The sequence below is a fragment of the Ambystoma mexicanum genome, chromosome 3p, assembly GCF_040938575.1.
Source record: "Ambystoma mexicanum isolate Mex_15411 chromosome 3p, UKY_AmexF1_1, whole genome shotgun sequence".
Classification (NCBI taxonomy): domain Eukaryota; kingdom Metazoa; phylum Chordata; class Amphibia; order Caudata; family Ambystomatidae; genus Ambystoma; species Ambystoma mexicanum.
Genome location: NC_090925.1, coordinates 220,733,268 through 220,754,363, shown reverse-complemented (window position 1 = coordinate 220,754,363; position 21,096 = coordinate 220,733,268).

Here is a 21,096-nt window from a genome sequence, read left to right as displayed (position 1 = left end):
CTCGATGGGGCTGGAATGCGACAGCTTGCCAGTGTCTTTGCCCTTTATCATACTTTGCCGTGCCGTCCGTGAACCATGCAAACTTTTGTTCTTCTTCTATCAATGTATCATAGGCGGGTGCGACTTTGAAGGGAGATTCTGGCAATGCCACAGGGGTGTTTGGTTCAGGCATCGCTTCCAGATCTACTGCCTCCAGCATTTGTTCTTGCAGTCTGGAAACCCCTGTGCGGCCAGCTTTCGCACGTTGCTGTAAATACCATTTCCATTTGACATGAGTGGCGTCTTGTGCTCTGCCACTTTTCCCATTTGCAGCAGTGTCACGCACCCAGCCCATGATTGGAATTTCTGTGCAAATTGTCACTGGTTGCTCGCCTGTGATTCTTTCAGTTTCAACTAGAGCCCAGTACACTGCAGCAACTTGTTTCTCAAGCGGAGTGTATCTTGTCATAGGATCTGTGAGTTTCCTTGACCAGAACCCCTGTGGCACTCTTTTATGTCCTTGCTTTTGCCACAAGCTCCACACAGCCACGTCATTGTAGACAAGAATTTCCAATTCAAAAGGATCAGTTTTTGTCAGGGGCCCCAGCGTGATGTAATTTTGCAATGCGTCTTTAGCCTGTTGGAAGGAAGTCTGTTGCTCTAGGCCCCATGTAAAGTCATGTTTCTTTCTGGTGACTTTGTAAATGGGTTTCAGTATCAGGCTTAAATGAGGTATGGGATTTCTCCAAAACCCCATTAACCCAATGAATCTTTGTGCCTCTTTTTTATCTGCTGGTGGAGCCATCTGCTGAACCATATCAATTACCGGGTCGGGAATTTTCTTAACTGACCCAGACCAGATTGCACCTAGAAATTTCACCTCTTGAGCAGGCTCCTGTACCTTTTTCGGATTTATGGCCCACCCCCGATTTTGCATGTGTGTGATCAACTTTTCAGCAGCATTTTCTACATGTTCTTTCTCAACACTGGTCAGCATGATGTCATCAATGTAATGAGCAATAAATACATTATCCAATTGCACCATCTTTAAGTCCCTGGCAATCAATCCATGACACAGAGTGGGACTATGCACATACCCCTGGGGCAATTTAGTAAAGGTAAACGGTCTGTCTCCCCAAGTGATAGCAAATTGGTCTTGTGATTCAGTGTCAATATCAATGGAGAAAAATGCATTGGCCAGGTCAAGGACCACATGCCATTCACCCACTTCTCTCGTAAGGTTTTCAATCAGGGTGATGATGTCTGGCACCGCCGCAGCTAAGGGCGGCACCTTCTTGTTCAAAATGCGGTAATCAATTGTCAGACGCCATGCCCCATCCGGGCGGCGGACAGGCCAGATCGGCGAGTTGAATGGACTGACTGCCGGCCTCATTATGCCAGCTTTCACCAATGACTCAATAGTTTCACCAATCTCTTTATGTCCTCCTGGCAACCGGTACTGTTTCACACACACTGGGTCAGCAGGAGGAGGTAAATGCAAGGGGGACCATTTGGCATGCCCAACCACAACGTGGTTAATAACTCTCACATGGATTTTTCGATTGCCAAAAACAAATTCGCCTAAATCTGTAGTCACACTTTTGCCCAACAACACATCCATGCCAAGGATGTACTCCGGTATATCTGCAATCAAAACATTTGCTGTGAAAGGCAATCCCTCGCCAATTGACATTTTTACATTAAAGGCTTTTGCAACAGTTTCTGCTCCCCCATAACCATTGACCAAAACTCTGGGACCAGACAATTTACTGGGATTGCCATTCAGAATGGTCACCTCAGCTCCTGTGTCTAATAGAGCCAAAACATGTTTTACTTTCTCATCCAAGTACAAGGTAAGTGGCACAAAAGAGCATCTGTCTCTGGGACTAGTTCTCTTTATTAACCGTACCTCAAAGACAGAGCCAGCCCTTCAATCAAAAATGGGGTCTGGGACCTCCCACTTGTTCTTTGCCAAATCAGGGTAACCTTTTGCTCGCACTTTGGGCTTTAACACCTCCTCTTCAGAGGGTGCAGAGGGCTTAGTTTTTTCCCGTCCCTGTCTTTTAATTGTTTTCCATTTCTCCAGCAGCTCAGATGTGGGTTTACCATCTATCTCTTCCCTTGGAATTCCTGCTTTTAGCAGGTCCACCCACATTTGTTTGCGTGTGATCTCAACAGTATCAGCTTTCTCTTTAGACTTTACATTTTTACCACGCTTTTTTCCTGAATCATTGTTTGCAGCCACTAGACGCGCTGCTTTGCGTACATCCAGCCCTTCTAGTTGCCCTAACAGAAGTGCCACTTCACCAATGGCTTTGCCCTGCGCTGGACCCAGCAATGAAAGCAATGCGCCCTTCATGTGACTCGGTGCATTTCTTAACAAACGTGCGCGCATGCCAGCTGTAAACAACTCCATGTCAGGCCCTGCAAAATTTGCACTGTACAGTGCACACTGCAAACCCATCTCTCTAAGCTGGTTTGTTGCTTCAGTTAGTGACTGCCAACAGCCCCAACTCTCTTCCATATCCATTGGACTCCCATACAGATTCATTAGGGCAGTCTGAAGCCAATTAAACAAGGAATGAGAACCTTGCTGTCCGAGCGCACCGCGCACTATCTGTCCCAACATCACATTAGTAGTGAGTGAACCCATCTTTAACAGTTCCTCTGGGGTTAAGAAGATACTATCGGCACCCGTGTCCCAGATGCGAAGGAACCAAGTCAAAAGTGCTTCACCTAGCTTCTGTCTAAATAACTTAGCAATCTCTAAAAGCTCTGTCTGTGTATAATCACGGACAATCCTTGTATTTTGAATATTTGCACCGCCAGCTTGGCCTTTTGATTTGTTCGTGATTAACGGCCGTGCTGGATAAACACATTTCTTTGGAGCACATTCCAGCTCCTCTTCATCAGACCAATTTAATTCAGCAAGTCTAATTTCAACAGACTCATTCCAGTCGTGTGCTTGCTCAGTTTCACTATCACTGACTTCACCCGACCATAAATTTGGGTCCCAGTTATCTTTCCTAATTAGCGCACGAATCCTTATCTTTGACGGATTGCCCCGCCGCTGTCTGCGCTTGTGCGTGGCTACACGCACAGCTAAAGAGGCACACCTGTCCTCCATCTGATCAGCCCGTTTAACGGACGATTCAAGGGTCTCTCTCATAATAATTTGTTGCTCTTGGAGCAGGGATATCTCTTCTGTTAATTTACGAATCTGAGCATCTTTAAGCAATTCATTCTCATGCACCTTTCTGAGCGCCTGCAGGAATAACCAGCCTATGTTTCCTGCTGCCTTTAGCTCCTTTCTGCATTTCTCAAGCGGTAAACTCTCCAAGCACTTACTAATTACCGCCGGGGAAACATCATTTTCAAGCATGTCCCATGCCCTCGGTGCCGAGTACGGATGCAAAATATCTGCCACACCCGACCAAGCATTTGATGCCGGCCATCCTGGAATGTGACAGAGTGCACTATCTTCCCCATTGCATTCATCTTTTGCATGTTTTTTCCAGAAGGGCATCGTGCTCGTAAACCCTGCTCACAGCGCCAAATGTAGTGATAAACAGTACCCGCAGCTCCCTGGGATCCAGCCCTTTGTGCAAAGTAAATCACTCCTAATTACCTTCCCACACAAATAAGGTTTAAGAAGCACGATGAACTCAGTCTGGAAAAAAGCCAATCACACAGAATATGATGCTTGCATTTATTATCTACAATGACTAATGAAAACTAAGCAGCAATTTATAATAATGTGGAAATAGAGAGTGCAAGCTATATAATGCCAATTATCAATCACAGATGAATATGCAATTATTTGGTCTTACGCTCCTAATGAAATGTAGATGAAGGTACGATCTGATCACACCCAGGACCCTCACCGCTACAGGTGCCCGGCACTCCTCAGCAGAGGAGGGGAGGACTGGCCAAGCCCCCACAGTCCTACACCAGAGCGGGGATGTGATGTTAGGAGCCTCGGCCCTGATAGCGCACAGCTGGTCGTCCAGGCACTGTCCTTGATACGCGCGTCTTTCCAACAGTCCAGGATGAGTCCCCCCTCCCTGGTCCAAGTATAGTTCTCTTATTAGGAGCTGCACATCAATCATCATGACGTGTCAGCTCTTCGAGAAGCTTCTAGGCTCTCCAATCCTGGCAGTAAACATGTTTTTTGCTTGGAAAGTTACAAGACTGGAAACAGCCAGCCTTGGCTCCCAGGCTTCGGGCACTGTGTTTTGCATTCTTGCCTTATCAGTGCACCTGACTCGCAGAGCGAAGACGAGCAAAGCTATGCCTGACTCCCAAGGGCTGCGCAGAGCCTCTTGTTCTAGATGTTTTATGTCTTCAGAAAAGGCCTTTGCAATTAACCCCTTGCAAGCATGCAGGCTCACCCAGTTCGAGAGTCCTGGTTGATGTCAGCATTTTCCTCCACGCTTCGAATAGGCTCTAGTACACACAAGATAGCTCAGTGGGTTAGTGCAAATGCAGGTTACTGCAAGCGCCTAGCAGCTTATCACGACAGCAACATACAAGTTTCACAGAGGGAGAATGAATCACTTCAGCATTAGGTGCTGCAAACAAAAGATCGGGTTGGTAGCTCAGAGCAGGGTGTCTAACCAAGGAAATTGAAAATTATAAGCAGGCCCTGATGCACCCTGACCAATCAAGATATGGGACAAAGCCCACTGATAAAGGTGAGGTGCCCTTCCCAACAGGGGCTTCATGCCAGTCATTTACAACCCCCCCACCATGTCCAAATGGGAACCAACCTCATGCCTGCCACCTATCAAGAACAGGGTGACATCAGGCGGTTGGACTTACCTAGGCCTAGCCCAACTGATCAAGAAGGCCAGTCCTTCTCAGATATTGATGAGTATTCATCTCTACCACAAAGAAGGGAAAGTGGCCGGGCCAGTGTTTCCTGAGAACTAAAGAATAATACTGTAAGAACTTCAGACCATGAAAACTCTTATGATGGGAAAGTCAGAGAGTTAGTTTGGCTGAAGATGCGACTACAAAGAGAACACCTTGCCCACTTCGCTGAAGGAGAAAATCCAGGCCCTCAGCATAGGAAGGGCATTTTAAAAACCTCTGTATATTCAGGGGAAGGGGGGAATTCCCTGGTAGGAGGGATGAGGAAACTGGCTTCTAACCTGGGCCTGAATAGAACTCCAGGGAGAGTGACCCTGAGAGTTCATTTTGGTCCAGGTGAGAGGTGTCCAGACCCTGTGGTTCTGGGAGATATTCCCAGTCTCATAGAGATAGGGAGCGCCTAGAAGACAAAGAAAGGGTTACCACTAGCAGTTCTGAGTCAGAAGATGAATGAACTCGGATGCAGAAGAAGACAAAGACAAGGAAACAGAGCAATGGATCTGTGAAAGACCCAATAAGGCAAATAAAGACGTTAAAGAGCTTCCTGGCCCCATGCCATAAGAATGCCAAGTATTCGGTATGGGAACACCTGTATGAGCAGATGATGGCATCATTCCAGATCAGGAATGATGTGAATTGTATCTCACCCGAGTACGCCAGTTTCTTTGCAGGGCTGGAGTACCAACATTTTTATAAATGGTCCTCCTCTAAGGCAGTCATTTTGAAACATTTTTCCATACATAGGAACCCCCAAGAGACCTTTAAGTCTGCATATAACTTGCAATGTGGGGAAGATCAGGTGCCTAGGGAGTTTGTGCAGGTGCAAAAATGCACATTTGCTCAGACCTCCCGGTGTGTGAACACAAATATAAGGAGGTTCATAGCTACATATTTTCAATGTACTCCCCAAATACATCCTGACTCAATTGGTACGTGATTTTCACGAGCATAGGACCCTGGATTGGATGACTGAACAGGCCACCAGGATCTATGAGGTCCAAAAGCTTTCAGAGAGTAAAAATACCACCAAAACCCCGCAAACCATCTATGCCCCTTGCTGTTGCGAAGGTGGCCGAGGTAAAAGCGATCACTCCATTGGATCTGGAGATGGGGGCCTAAAAGTTAACCTCCTGCCAACAAGCCAAATGGAAGCCAGATGGCACCCCCCAACCCGGCCCAATCGAATGGTAGTCAGGTAGGGGCCCAGAACACTGATCCCTCTGACCCTGCCATCTGTGTAAGTCCTAGGTACAAGGGTACTAAACCAATCCTGAGGGACTAATCAGGTAAGTACTGCCCCGGGAAACCTCCCTCCAAACTTCCCTCAGGAGGGAAGTATAACTCCACCTCCCAATCTGAACTTTTTCCCCAGATATCCCCCCGAGCCAGAACTTCCAAAACAATGCTCCTCCCTCCCTGGTTCCAGGACAATAGATCCCTGATCCTGGGAGAAAGGAGATTCAGGATGGAAAGTGATGGGGGGAATTTCAGTACCCAAGCTACTCCCGCAGAAGGGACAGTTTCCCTTTTCGGGTGCAGCAGAGATATGACTCGAGACCTCCCTACTACCCACAGTTGGAGCGACTGGTCAAGCAACTGACTGGCGACCTGGGACGCATGCGGAGGGCTCAGTCCAACCCTCAACCTTACCATACTTCCCAGGATTCTCCAACACTGCTCTGGTGGATACTGGATCCCAAGCCACCCTCCTGTCCAAAAAGGCCTTTGACCAACTAAACTCAGGACAGGGGAGGGCCACCAAATTCCTCTCACACTACTTCCTGGACACCTTTAGAATTTTCGATCGGAATGATAATTCCATCGAAGGGACTGGGGATCTGGAAATAAAAATTGGGCATCGAGTTAAATATCCGGTGATAGTCGTGACTCCAGAGGGCACACCTTGTTTACTGGGGAACGATCACCTGAGGAGGTTATCACCTATGATCGACTGTGTAAACAAGGTCCTCTGGACTCAGACAAACCGTCCTATAAAATTAAAAATGAGTGCCAATTATGTGGGCAGCAATGGTACCAGTCATTTCATTAATCAACTTTCTGAGGATGTACAATTCCATTTCCAGAATAACAAGATCCCAGACATCATCGTTATCTCTGTAGGAGAACATATTGGTGATGGGAACCCTTCTCTATTCTCGAAAATCAAACTTTCTCCCAGTTTTAAGTGAAAATTCACACTGGAAGATAACACCTTAAAATGTTACACCAGTCCATAATAGAAGAAACATTGAGTCCCGTGAAACCAGACAAGGAAGAACCCACTCAAAGTCTGACATACATTCAGAAAAAGGGCAAACAATTGTTTTTCTTTATTCGGTTAAATGAGGGGGGAGGAGTCGGTGCTGGCTAGAGTATGCCTGAATAATGGAAGGAGCTTCATCAACGAAGAATTATTCAGGAAAGGAGACCATTCCCACATTTAATTTGATTGACAGATGGGAAGTAGGTCTGGAAACCCCAAATTCCAAAAATCTCCTGCCTAGCTAAACATTTCTATTAGCAACAAAAGCATCAACCATAATTGTAGGGTTGTGAGAGATGTCCCTTCCGCCTTTTATTTGGCCAGTGACATTCTCAATTGGTTCGCAATTAATTTGGACCCAATATATAATAACGCTTGGTCCCACTGGGGTGCAACCCCATGGGCTTTGACAACACTGAAAAAGCATTCTGGTCAGCTCAATTGCTGCCTTATACCTTTGACGTTCAAAGTCGAGAAAAGGTTACCATCCCATGACAGGTTCAACAATGACTCTTCCCCTCAAAATTAAAGGAGGACAGAACCTCAAACATCAGGATGCATATATAAATCTAAATTCTCCAACAGCAAGATTGATATTTAAATCCGACACCTCTATTAGTAAATAGAGAACACAACAGCATTCAAATATTGGTGGATAACAGCGACCCTCGAAGTATCACTTTGGGCGCAGACACCTTTATTGGAATGATTGCTGATACCCAACATTATTCTATTGATTTAGGTAATGAAATCATGGGACCAATTCCAAAGAACTGTTTTGACATCAGTGACAGTATTCCTCCAAAAAAGATGTTTACTAGGCATCGGGGGAATTTCAAGGTGTACTCCTCCTGCCCCTATAGGGTCGAACAGGTGACATGTGATATTAGGAGGGAGGAGGTAGTGTTCAGATTCAAGGACCACTACCTCGAATCCCCTGTCCAGGTCAACACCATCAAAAGAGATATCTCCACCCAACTGGAGGATAACGCTGAAATTGCTGAGCCTGGGGATTTTCCAGGTTTCAAGCAGATGATCAAGGAGAGGATCAATTTTGCTGATGCCTGTGAGACCAAGGAGCAAAGCCAAAATCTAAACCAGGTCTTCCTGGAAATACAAGATATCTTTTGAGTGCACTCATATGACTGTGGATGGACATCCATTCATTCAACCACCCTTCCCAGGCACCCCGAGATGGCTCCAGTATTTGTGAAACAATACCAGTTACCTCTCGCGTCCATGGAATCACTCACAGAGATTATTAAGAATGTAGAATCCTGTGGGATAATTCATCTGATCCACAGTACCTTCAACAACCCGGTACTGGGGATACTCAAACCAAACGGCCAATGTAGACTCTGTGCAGATCTAAAGGGGTTGAACAAACAGATCCACATGTCAAGATGGCTATTCCTACATCGATCAGGGACTGGCCAAGATCAAAGGGTGAAGGGTGTACACCGCCATTGACCTGACCAATGGTTACTGGTCAGTACCCGTGAGTATGGAAGACCAGTACAAGCTTGCATTTACCTTTGGGGGGCAGCAGTACACGTGGACCAAACCCCCTTTGGATACATAAACTTCAGCAATGAGTTCAACATAAGCCCATTCCCGATTTGGGAGAAAGGGGAAACCTAGCCTATGTGGATGCCTGGGCGAATGTGTCACGTTCTGGTCCAGGTGGCGGTGGTTTCCCCGCATATGACTATGCCGCCATTGATTTTTTTCATCACGTATTCCCTTAACGGCTTGCAACGTTCTAGTGTCTCACCATTATGGCCGCCGCTGGGAGTTCCTTACTGTCAGTAATCCCAGCGGTCAGTGCATTGCAACGTCAGGTTAGCTTGTTTATTCAATGTGGTTAACATGCTATTGTCATTTCTCTTTTTCCACTTCACACCGAAGCCCTTTCTGTCTCTCTGGCTCTCCTCTTCCCCTGGCGTCTCATGCAGCTCGTTCCGCTCTCACTCTTCCTCATAGTCTCAGGTTTTCGTATCTTTCCCGTTTAACTTTTTCTACCAGCTCGCCAGTCCTGCTCTTCTTTGCTGCGCTGTTCCTATTCTTTCTGTGGTTCCTGAGTTTTTCCTTGCTCCATACATTACCTCTTTCCCTCGGCTTTCCTCCTTTGTTTCTCGTTTTCTGTTTTAGTGCCTTGGCTAGTTCTGGATTATTCCCTTTGGATTTGCTCTGAACTCAGTTGTTTCCACTTTTGCCTTCCATTTTCACTCAGTTTGAGAGCTACCTTGAGTATATTATTTGCCTTACCCATCTTCCTACATTTTTCTGCCTGCCTGTGATCTGGTGCGGACTTACCATTGGAGCGCATCTTCTATCCTGATCTGACACTGAAGTGTGCCCATCTTTGCTCAAGGACTTGGGGGGGGGGGGGTTCTGCCTCCGGGCTTTTTCCCCCTCTTCGGACTGCCTGTTCCCGGGGCTGGGACCGTGGTGTGGTAAATTTACAGCTCCACCACGGCTTCTACCCATGACAGGTCCTTACCACTTAAGAAGGAGAAGGACTATCTGGCACACCGACACAGCATAGAAGAAACCTCCGACTCAGATTCCACAGGTGAGGAGGAGAGTGGTGCCGGGTGTGGGGTAGAGGATACCCAGAGCCAGGGGATACAGGAGCATCCGGAGGAGACTCAGGACAGAATGATACGCCGGAACCCTCTGCTGGTTATAAAATAGGACCCCGAAGTAGTCAGGTTGCAGAGTTAATGGCTGTTCATCAAGCCATACTCACTGCATGGTCACCACCAACTCAATGAACTGGTAATAATCACTGAATCTGATTATGTCAGGAAAGGGTTTGCGGAGCACCTGATTAACTGGAAGAATCGAGACATGCTTTATGCCAACAATAAACCCTTAAAGCATGCCAAATTGATGTAGTCAATTGACGATTTGGTTACCTCCAATGAGATGACCATCTATTGGAAGAAAATAAGAGTAATTCCAAGATAGAGGGGGCAGATAAGACAGGGAATGACCTGGCTGAAAAGTTGGATAAAACTGGAGCTCTGCAGGGGGATTTCATAAAAACAGAATGCCTGCTGGGTGAAATCCAAGTAGCTGCTGTCACCAGGTCACAAACTCATGCAAATAGAGAACTCTTGACAGCCCAGTGGAGTAAAGATACCCCAGGTGCAGATTAGATCACTGCACAGAAAGAGGCCCCAATCATTGGGAAAGGTTATTGACACATTGAAGACCCTGTGACCTTTCCTCTAACAGTGTTGGATTATACCAATAAAGAGCATCTATGGGTGTTGATGAAGTTCTCCAAGATTTTCTGGATCAAAGATGGTTTGTTGGTAAGGAGAGTCCTATCTGGCTGTGACCAGTGGGTGGTACCTACCTCATTCTGTAGCCTAATGTTAAACCATGCCCATGACGAGGCCACTGCCAGTCATGGGTGTTTCACATGACGGTAGAAATGTGCACTAGGTTGTCTACTGGCCACACATGGGGTAGGACCTTGACACTTAACTAAAGGGGTGACTTGTGTATGCTCTATTACAACCTAGTTCACTCACACACAGAGCTCCCCATACAATGAAGGGGAATGACACTGCCTTGGTCAGATTTGCAAGTTGATTTCATCGGGCCTATGATTCGCTCCTCTAGAGGAAAAAAGTACATGTTGGCTGTGACATGCTTGTTCACAAAGTAGGTAGAATGTCTTTCGGCACCGAATTGCAAGGCAGAGACAGATGCTGCACTAATGATCAACCACATCTGCTCTCGTTTCAGTCTCCCGCAAAGGATTGAGTCAGACCCAGGAAGCCATTTTACCAGTGAGGTGATGGCAAAGATGTGGGAGATTCTAGGGGTAAAAATAAAAAGCCACCTTGCCTACCGCCAGGCCATAAGTGGGGGAGAGGGGGTAAAGAGATACAACAAAACAATTGTGAATATCTTAAAGACATTTGTGGCAGACTCTGGACCCAGTTGGGACATCCAATTAGAACTTGTCCGATGGCTATTAGCTCTAAACCATCTTCTGCAATAACGATATCTCCATTTGAGCTCATAACCGGATGAAAAATTGTATTACCTCAGCATCTGCTCTATAGAATTTAAGAGCAGACACTGATAAATGCATGCACAACTCAGGGGCACATTGAAAATGTAAGGAAGCACCTCCAACACACGTTTGCTTATGCCCAGAGCAATTTAGAAAAGTCAGCTGAAGGAATGAAGACCTATTATGACCTAAGACCGCTAAGAAAGAATATGAAGTAGGATACAAGGTTTACTTGTACAATTTTCAAAGGATTCAGGCCAAGGAGCAGATAATCCTTCCATCGTGGTGTGGTGCCTTTGAAATTGTAGATAAAATATCACCTGCTGCCTACAGACAAAAGAAAAATGGGTCCACGTCAATCAGTTGAAAAGCTGTCACCCAGACGTGCTTTACGGATGATTGAGGAACCAAGTGAAAGTCGAGTGGAGGAAACCTCTGAAGAATTAAAAGGAAGGATGAAAAATCAGATATAAACTAAGACAAATATACGTAGGACAGGGAGTAATTTACTTGGTGCTTACTTAGAAAAAAATAAAATATATCAAATATGTTTTTTGTGAAAAGTTGGAACTATCTTTTTATATCTGTATGCTGTTGTTGTCAATTCTATGTAAATCTTCTGGGGAAATGTGTGTAAAAAGTACTGAACCTCTTTTTCTTTCTAGTATTAGAGAACTAACCTCCTTAAATTCCAGCCTGGAGGTCAGAGCAGAGTCTCCTGAGAACCACTGAGACCCCAGGAAGAAGGAAGCAAAGGGGGTGATGTGCCACACCCTCCAACCCAAAGATGGAAGAGGAGGATGGAGTGCCCACTCCCTAATGAAGGAAGAAAGGGGGTGCTGTGCTACAACCCCAACCCAAAGATGGAAGGGGAGACTGAAGTGCCCGCTGCATAATGAAGGAAATTGAGCTGCACAGGCTCCAACAGAAAGAGGACTATAAAGAGAAAAAAAGGGGGATGCCTAGAGAAACCCCACTCTGCCTTGCTCTTCCCCCGTAAAGGGTCATGTAAGAGCAGGGGGTGGTGGGGCATGTGGGGTGTATTCAAAGGCCCCCCTTTCACATGAAAAGCAGGTTTTGTTCACCACAAAACGGGTTTGTCTGTGGATGCAAGTGAAAACTGAAGGTCCCTTTCACCTGAAAGCAGAATTTTTAACCACTCACCCCAAAAACAGCTTGGCATGTGTTTGCAGTTTAAATGTGAAAAATGTATCACAGTTAAGAGAATAATTTCAGGCAAATGACATGGTGCTTGTGGACAAAAAGTAATGCATATGATGTCTGGCATACAAAATACCAGCATACATTTGAAAAGGCACTTGTTTTCCATGGAAAAGGTTCTGTAGGCCAGAGGCAAACCCTTTTGCTGGCTGTTGGACACATGTCACAAGGAACTTCAACAGTGGAAGGCTGGCATCCTAGTGTTTACAACTGCAATACAAATGAAAATCAAGTGTTCTTTAGGCTAGCTGTCTCTGCAGGACCATTTTGCCTGTCTGGAGCATGACCAGAATGCAGACAGGAGGTGTGAAGATGGAGGGCTACAAATTAAAAAAAAAAAAAAACTCTGGTTACAGGTGAGCCCAGTCAGAACAAAAGGCCTGAAGGCAGGGGAATTGCCATTTGTCACACATGAAGATTTGCTATTAATTTAAAAGGACGTTCATCATTTAGGCCTTTTTCCCCAGCAACCACAAGTTGTTTTTCTTTTATTCATGTGTATTTTATTTATGTAATATCCAGGCAGTTGTAGTAATCTAAAATTCATCCACCTGCGACTCAGGGAACTGTAATGGACATCTAAAATGGGTTTCTGGCTGATCTGAAAATGTTCCAAATATGAGAGTTGGTGAATGGGTGGAATTTAAAATTAGGAATATGGGTAATAAATTACATGTCCCTAACTATTATGCTTTCTGTGAAAATGGTGGATAAACGGCCGTGCAACATGGTGCAGACCTGGCTGTAGGTTTATTTACTTCCCCATGATAAACTGAAAAGGGAAATATATATATTATGGCAGTTGCCACATAACTCGATTTTTGCCAAAAACCTGACCTGTCAACAGATAGCGATTGTAAATGGGAATTGCCATATGTTGCTCCAGACCCCTAACCAGTCCTGAGAGGGAGGCTGGATTTGGGAGTAGAGAGAAGAGTGACTGAACAATCCAAGTTGCGAGAACTCTTGCATGGTACTTCCCCAAGATTTGTAAAATTGGTAATGTCATTGTTGCTATATAAGGGGGTCTGCACTAAGAGGAAGGGACAGGGGTGCTGAAATTTACCATCAAAACCATGCTGCTGCAACTTACCATCTGACAACTGCAAGGAAACACCATAAGAGATTGCTGAGAGTGCATCTTGGTAGAGCTGTCCATTACTAGGAAGGCCTATAAGCTGACTGGGTACAAAGGTGGAGAGCGCGAGGCTATCCTTAAGAGTGGAGTGACCAGACCCCCGTCCTATCATTCCAGAGTGTCCTTAAACGCAGCTGGCTTTCCTGAACTTTAAACAGAGCCTTTCTATGTAAGTAGAACTGAGCCCTGAGAAACGAAAATGTGGGGGAATCTGCTTGCCCTAAATCCTTTGCCTTTATAGTGGGTGGGGGCAAAACGGTGTAGATCCTTAGCCTACTTAACTAAAAAAGATGAATTTAATTAATTCCCCATTTGTTGGAACACTACAGGGTGATTTTTGTTAAAATTTAAAATTAACAAATCTCACTTCCCAGAGTGCGCTGAAAAACTATAGCCTATCATTTCATTGGGTAACACTTTTTGGGCTGTTGACTATGACTTCTTTAAGGAAGAGTGGTGTCTTTGTTCTTAAATTAGGCCAAACTTGTTGTCCAGCTTTCCCCTAACACAGGCCTATAAGTGGTGGAGAGGGCTAAAAATCCTAAATTCTCAAATCATCCCAAGTTCTACCATCCAGCTTCCCCGACACAGACCTTTCAGTGGAGGGGGTCAGAAAAAACAACATTTCTCAAATCTTTCCAAATTTTCTTTCAGACTTCCCCAACCCAGACTATAGTGGGTGGTGGGGGGTCTGAAAAACAAACCACTAAATCACCCTGTGATCACACTTAAAGCGAAAGTGTGGGTGAAATAATAATTGCCATATGCATTTGCACAAATGTGTAAAAATAAACGGCTAGCTTTTAAGTCCGCAGGAAAATCAAAATTGCACAGAACTATATATATATAATTGTTTTGGTTATTGTTCAGTTGAAATATTTCTTGAAGTGAAATTTGTAGAAAATAGTGTGATTTGTGGGAGGTTTGCTTAACTAATTTGTAGAATTGATTTATGTAACACGAAGCTTATGGTGAGCCACAAAGAAGGTGGCGTGTGTAGTTAAGTGATTACTATTACTTTTAATTTTAATAAATACAAATATGTTTCTTGACACCAGCCTGGATCCTGGCTGATTGGTAGCTAAGGGGGAGGGATCCAAGGGACATGATATGCATCTGAAGTAGGGCTATAGAAAATAATCCATTAAATAGTTTGATGCGTGATGCCTTGAAGGGGGGAGGGAAGGAATTCCCTGTGTTGTGGGTGGCTTCTCAATAAACAGTTAAACCTCTTTCTCTAAGTTGTTCTGCCATACCATTCTTCCCATTCTCAGTCTCTTAAATAACAATAGAAATTATCCATACACATAACCATACCATTTGTACACAGATCTCAGAATATCACCAGATGTCTCTGAAGATATTCCTATATGTGAGGTTGGATCTATGGTATGATCCCTTTAATTTGGAAAATTGAATGGCTTCTCTTTTGCTACACTACATCAATATGTTTGCAGTGTCTTTTGAATGTGAATATGTTGAAGCAAACTAAAGCTAGTGATGTGAACTGCTACCCACTTTTCTCACATAACATTAGTCATTCATTAGTAGTCTTCTTTCTCATAAATATCCAGAAAAAAGCACTTTAAAGGGATGCCTTGCAAGTACTGATTATTTTATTGTGCATCATTTTGCAGTGCTGTGCATTACTTCTATTTGTGTTCACCCAATAAAAGTAGGACTACAAGTACGAGAATAAATTTGATGGTGGACTAACAGCCAGTGCTGACTTAATATTTCATACCTGGCGTAGGACAACTTGAAATCTGTATGAACTGTTGCATCTATTGTGAGACACACCCCAGAGGAGCTAGTGTGATAAAGTCACCTGGTGTTACTCATTGTTTGAAGCATGCATGCAACTTCTTTTAATGCATGATGTTAACAACATTTGAAATCCCACAAGAAAGTGAACACAGGATTTGCACATCAAACTGCCATCATGCCACGTTTCAAAAGATGTTCACTTTGTGTCCCAATTTACTTTAACGAGGTCATAAAGTGAGATGATATGTGGGGGCTTGCAAAAAGCATATGTGCAGATCCCAGTGCTAATGACACAAACGTTACTACTTCATTTAGTGCCTGATTCATGAGATTATTGCCCTGTGCAATGTGACCTTTCGTTGTTGCAAAGTGACTTTGCACTTAAAAAAACATTTTGCACTGCTCCATGAATCAGGGTGTTTGTTGGCAGAGCGAAGCCAATTTGCACCACTGAAAAGTCACTTTTCACAGCAAAAAGACACTTTGCACTGTTCCATGAATCAGGGTGTTTGTTGGCAGTGCAAGGTGCAAAATGGCTCTGCATAGTGCGGACACGTCAATTAATCAGGCCCCGAGTCACCCCGGTTCTTCACATCCCACCTCCCAGGGGTCCATCCTGGTGCATCCCACCCCCCAGGAGTCCATCCTGCTGCACCCCATCCCCCTCGGGTTTCCACCCTACCAACCTGGCAGTCAATCCAAGTATAATGCACACCCTCTGACCCTTTGAAGCTCCATCCAAGTGTTATGCATCTTGCACTCCCAGATTCACCCACATGTGTTGCACCTCCCACCCCTGAAGTTAATCAAGGTATTTCTCACCCCCTCACCTGGCAATCCCTCTAAGTGCATCATACTTCCTCCTGCCTTGAAAATTCATCTCAGTGTCTCATTTCCTGCATCTGAAAACCGCCTAATTGCACAAGATTTCCTATCCCCAATATCCTTTCTAGTGTATCACGATTCCCACCCATGAAATCTGTCTCATTGCATCAGATTTCCTGTCTATGAGATTCATCTTGCTGCGTCATGTGTGGATTTGTGATTTTTGTCTCCCACCTCGTTACACTTTCTGGGTTTTACCTCGTGACCTTGGTGGTCGTGATTCCCAAGCTTCACCAGGGTTTGTTAGGCTGTCTGATATCATGGTACAAGCCCTACAAGCATTAATTCTGTCTGGGTGGTTACTTAACTGGCCCGTGCAGGATCCGCAGGGAATGGTTAGTCCTTTTCCTCGATATCCATTGAGAGTTGTCTATTACCTGTTGGGGAGGGTCAGGTGCATTACTCCTGTTCATTTGATGGTTCTTAGTTCTTAGTGGGGGGTGTGCCTAGGCTGGGAGTCTCCCTTTCCTGATTTTCGCTCCCCCGATTTCCCTTGAGCTTCCTTCCTTGGCTTAATCGTATCAGGCCTACCAGCTTCTCTTCTCCTGTTCGTTAGTAGTTGCTTTTTGGGGCTGGGGAGAGGCGTCTCTGTTTAGGTCTCTCATTCCAGTCCTATCCCCTCATTCCTCAGTTATTTTGGGATACTTCAGTACTTTTCAGTACTAGATCTTTTTACGAGGTGTGCAATCACTGTTCAGTTGTTTCCTTTATGTTTGGATCTGAAGAACCGGATTTTAAGGAGTTTTCAGAATTTTTTATGGTCTTGCATATTGTGAATTGCAGAGGGAGTTCCATAGTTTTGCGGCTGAGCTTGAGAATGCTGATCCACCCAGTTTTTTCTTTGTGTATTTTTCGGGTTCTAGGCAGATGTTGTTGCAGGATCTTAGGGCTCTGGTGGGTTTGTAGATGGAGAGTTTATTTTGAATTAATTCCGCTCTCTGGCCGTGTATCGCTCTGTGCGCTATGCCCATTGCTTTGAAAGTGATTCTTTTTTTGACCGGGAGCCAGTGTAACATCTTGAGAGCATGTGTGATGTCATCTCTCTGTTGAATTTGAGGAGGTGACTGGCTGCTGCATTTTGTATTTGTTGCAGTTTATTTAGTAGGCAGTCTGCCATTTCGAGGTTTCTCTCTCTTTCTATTCTCCCCTCTGGCCTGATTCACTCTGCAGGGCACACTCTGGATGTTATGATCTCTTCAGGCCGCCCCCTCTCTATCCCTCTCAGCACTCCTTTCTCTCCTGGAGCGATCACATACTCCTTTCTTCCCATCTCTCCGTCTCTACCCCTCAGGCCTAGCCAACTCCAGCACTGTCACCTACCTTCTCGGTCATCTGACCCATAAAGCGTGTGTCAGTTGAGGCTTTCGCCACCACTTTCTATCCCCCTCCTCCTCCTCCTCCTCCTCTGGCTGACTCACATCCTGACACAGCTCTTTCTATGCTGCACTCTGCTATCTCTGATACTTTTATTGTTCTTGCCCCTGTCATGAGGATCGGTTTCAAGCTCAAGGCCAAGTGCAACTCCTTGTACAACTCAGATCTCCTCACCCTAAAACGCAAGTGTAGGGTGGCTGAGAGGAAATGGTTAGCTTCTTGTGCATCCTCTGACAAACTGGCCTGCTGCCTGCGGCATCTAACAACTCAGCCAAACTCCATAAAGGCCGCAAAGAGCTGGCCAAACCGAGCTGTTGTCGCTACCTCTCCTGTCCTGTCCCAGGCCCCCTGTATGGCCCTGGCTTCTCATTTCATCTCTAAAACTCAGGACATTCTGTCCACTCTCTCGTCCTCTCCTCCTCCCCCTACTCTCTGCTCTACTTATAAAAATATAATAAAATAATAAAATATATAATAAAATAACAATAAATAATAATACCACCTCTGGCCCTCCTGTGGCCACCTCTCCTCCCTCCTTCTCTGCCTTTCCTGTACTCTCCCCAGACGACGTTTCTAGACAAGTCCGATCTATGAAAGTCCTGTCAAAACAGGCTAGTTCCTGTTCTTCCAAAACCATCAAGGACCACATTGACACCCTTGTTCCTGCGCTGGCTGACTTCTGAGACCACTTCTTCACCACTGAAGACTTCGCTTCCCCCCTGAAGCACTCTCTTGTGCACCCTCTTCTCAAGAAACCCTCAGCCAACCCCTCCTGCCCGTCTAACTATCGCCGATCTCCATCACTCCTTTCCTGGGCAGACTGCTGGAAAGGCTGGCCATCTCCCAGCTTAATCTTCACACTGAATCTGTTGGTTGTCTCCATGACCATCAGTCTGGCTTCACAGCAGCCAGAAGCATGGAAACTGCTTTCCTGAACATCCGTAAAGACCTGCTCTCTAACCTCGATTATAATCTCCCCTTTGTCCTCATCTAACTCAATCTTTTCTTCTGCCTTTGACATGGTCAACCATGCCACCCTGCTCCATCGTTACCATGATAATCTGGGTATCACAGATCAGGCCCTGACTTGGCTGACCTCTTTCCTCTCCGATCGACCCTCCCAGGTCCAACTTGGTTCCTTCCCTTCAACCATTTCACTCCCCACCTGTGGTGTTCGCCAGGGGTCTAACCTCTCTCTATGGCTGCTCAACCAATACATGGCACCACTTTCCCACTGCAATGCAGATCTCTGCTCTAACTTTCAGTGCTATGCAGATGACAGGCTTCCTTCTGCCAACTCTTCTCCTTCTCTCCTATCCGACTGTCTGTCCGCTATCCAGGAGTGGTGTGCCACCAAAAGTCTCTGCCTTAATGCCAGTAAGATGGAGATTCTCATCATCGGCACACCTGCACCCTCCTTTCTGTCACTCTCTGGCAGGCTTCTCTTGGCCCTCTTCCTGCTCCTACCTGTGAGGCTAAGAACCTCGGGGTCATCTTCGACTCCACACTCTCCCTTTCTCCTCACTTCTCTGACGTCTCTAAGAATTCAAACTATTAAGTGCACCTCCTCAGAGGTATTCTTCCCTTCCTCTCCTTCCCCCAGAAGCTCACTGTCTCCAGAGCTCTGGTTCTCTCTAGGCTGCACTATTGCAACAGCCTCTTTCTAAATCTGCCTGCTTTTACCCTCCGCCCTCTGCAACTCCTCCAGAACAGGGCTGCGAGACTTGTCCTTGGCCTCAAGCCCAGGGATCTCTGCAGCACTGAAATCTCAGCATTGGCTCCCAGTGGCTGCGAGGATTAAGTTTAATACCCTCTGCATTGCCCCCAAGGCCTTCTGGGGCCTGGGGCCCAATACCTCCAACTTTCTCTTTTTAAATACCTTCCTACTTCGAACTCTTCACTCCTCTGCCTCCAACTTCCTCAGGATCAGTCATTTCTCCAAGCAACGAGTTGGTGGCAGATCTCTTTCTTCGGCTGGGGCCTCCCTCTGGAACAGCCTCCCTGCCTCTCTGAAACTTGAGGAGAACCATTGCTGGTTCCAGGAGCACCTCAAGACCTTCCTCTTTGCTTCTGCCTTCTCTCTTCCTCTCCCCTGCCGATTTCCTGCCTGAAACTGCACTGGTCACCAGCTACCCTGTGATCTCGGGCCCATGTCCCTGCCTACCCAGTTGCACTTGGGTCTGTATCTGTAACCCGACAGTCCCCCTACAAGCACTTTTGGACACTTGCTGTCTGCACTTACCCTTGCACCTGCCACCTGTTGGCCGCACTTCTTGTTATTGTGTGATCCCATGTACTGCACTTCCCCCTCTCCTTTCCCCTCACACTTTTCCCCATCCCTCTACCGTGCACTTGCACAATATCAATGTCCCTTGGCCTAGTAAGATTGCTGTCTCTGTCCTCCCTTTGTCCTCCTCCCTTGCCGCGCCTTGAAACACTTGACATGTGAGGGATATGAAAGGAAAGGTAGAATTGTTTTACCCGTTTGTAGGTGGAAGAAGCACTTCTGGATTATTGAATTTACTTGGGGTTCTAGTGTTAACTTGTTGTTCATGATGATTCCAAGGTTTTTTACGGTTGCAGATAGTGTCGGAGGCTTTTTCAGTTCTATGGGCCAGGGTATCAGCTTGTTGTTTCCTCTGTCTTCAGGTATAATCATGATTTCGGTTTTATCTGGGTTAATCTTGAGCTCGTTGATGTTCATCCTTTGGTGGAGCTCCTTGAGACACTCTATTAGGGGTGCATTCTCTTCTTGTATGGTGCTGCATTTGAAGATGATTTGTGTATCATCTGGGTAGTTGTAGCAGGTTAGTCCATGTTTTTTGATGAGGTTGAATAATGGTGCATTTTGATGTTGAAGAGTAGAGGTGATAACGATGAGCCTTGTGGTACTCCGCAGGTGGTGTCCCTTGGTGTGGATTTGAAAGGTTTTAACTAGACCATTTCTGTTCTTTCCGAGAGGAAGGACTTGATCCAGAGAAGCGCTGTGTCAGTGAGTCCTATATCTTCAAATATTTTTATTAGGATGTTGTGGTTGACTGTGTCAAAGGCAGCTGAGAGATCCACTAATATCTGTGCTGAATTGGTGTTGCACTCTGCGTTTGTCTTCAGATCGTCCCATATTGAGACTAGAGCTGTCTCTGTTCCTCTCAATGGTCTGAAGCCTACTTGCGCCTGGTCCAGTAGATGTTTTGTTTTCAACATGCTCCAGGAGTTGTTCATAGACATAGGTTTGTAATAGTTTTGCCGGGTATGAGATGTTTGAGATTGGTCTCTAGTTTGAGAGGTCTTACACATCGTCCGTTGTGTTCTTGAGCAGAGGTTTGATCTAGGCTGTTTTGATTGCCCACTGTACTTTCCCTGTTGTGAGTGATTGATTGAAGAGGTTCTGGTAGTATTCCGATGGCATGTCCTGTGCAAGGATGGATTTATAGAGGTCTAGGGGGCGGGGTCCATTGGGGAAACTGCCTTGTTACTGTTTTTAACCAGGCGTAGTAGTTTTTCTCTTGACATTTGTTGAAAGCAGCACATTTTGCTTTGTGGTCCAGGGGTCAGTGGGAG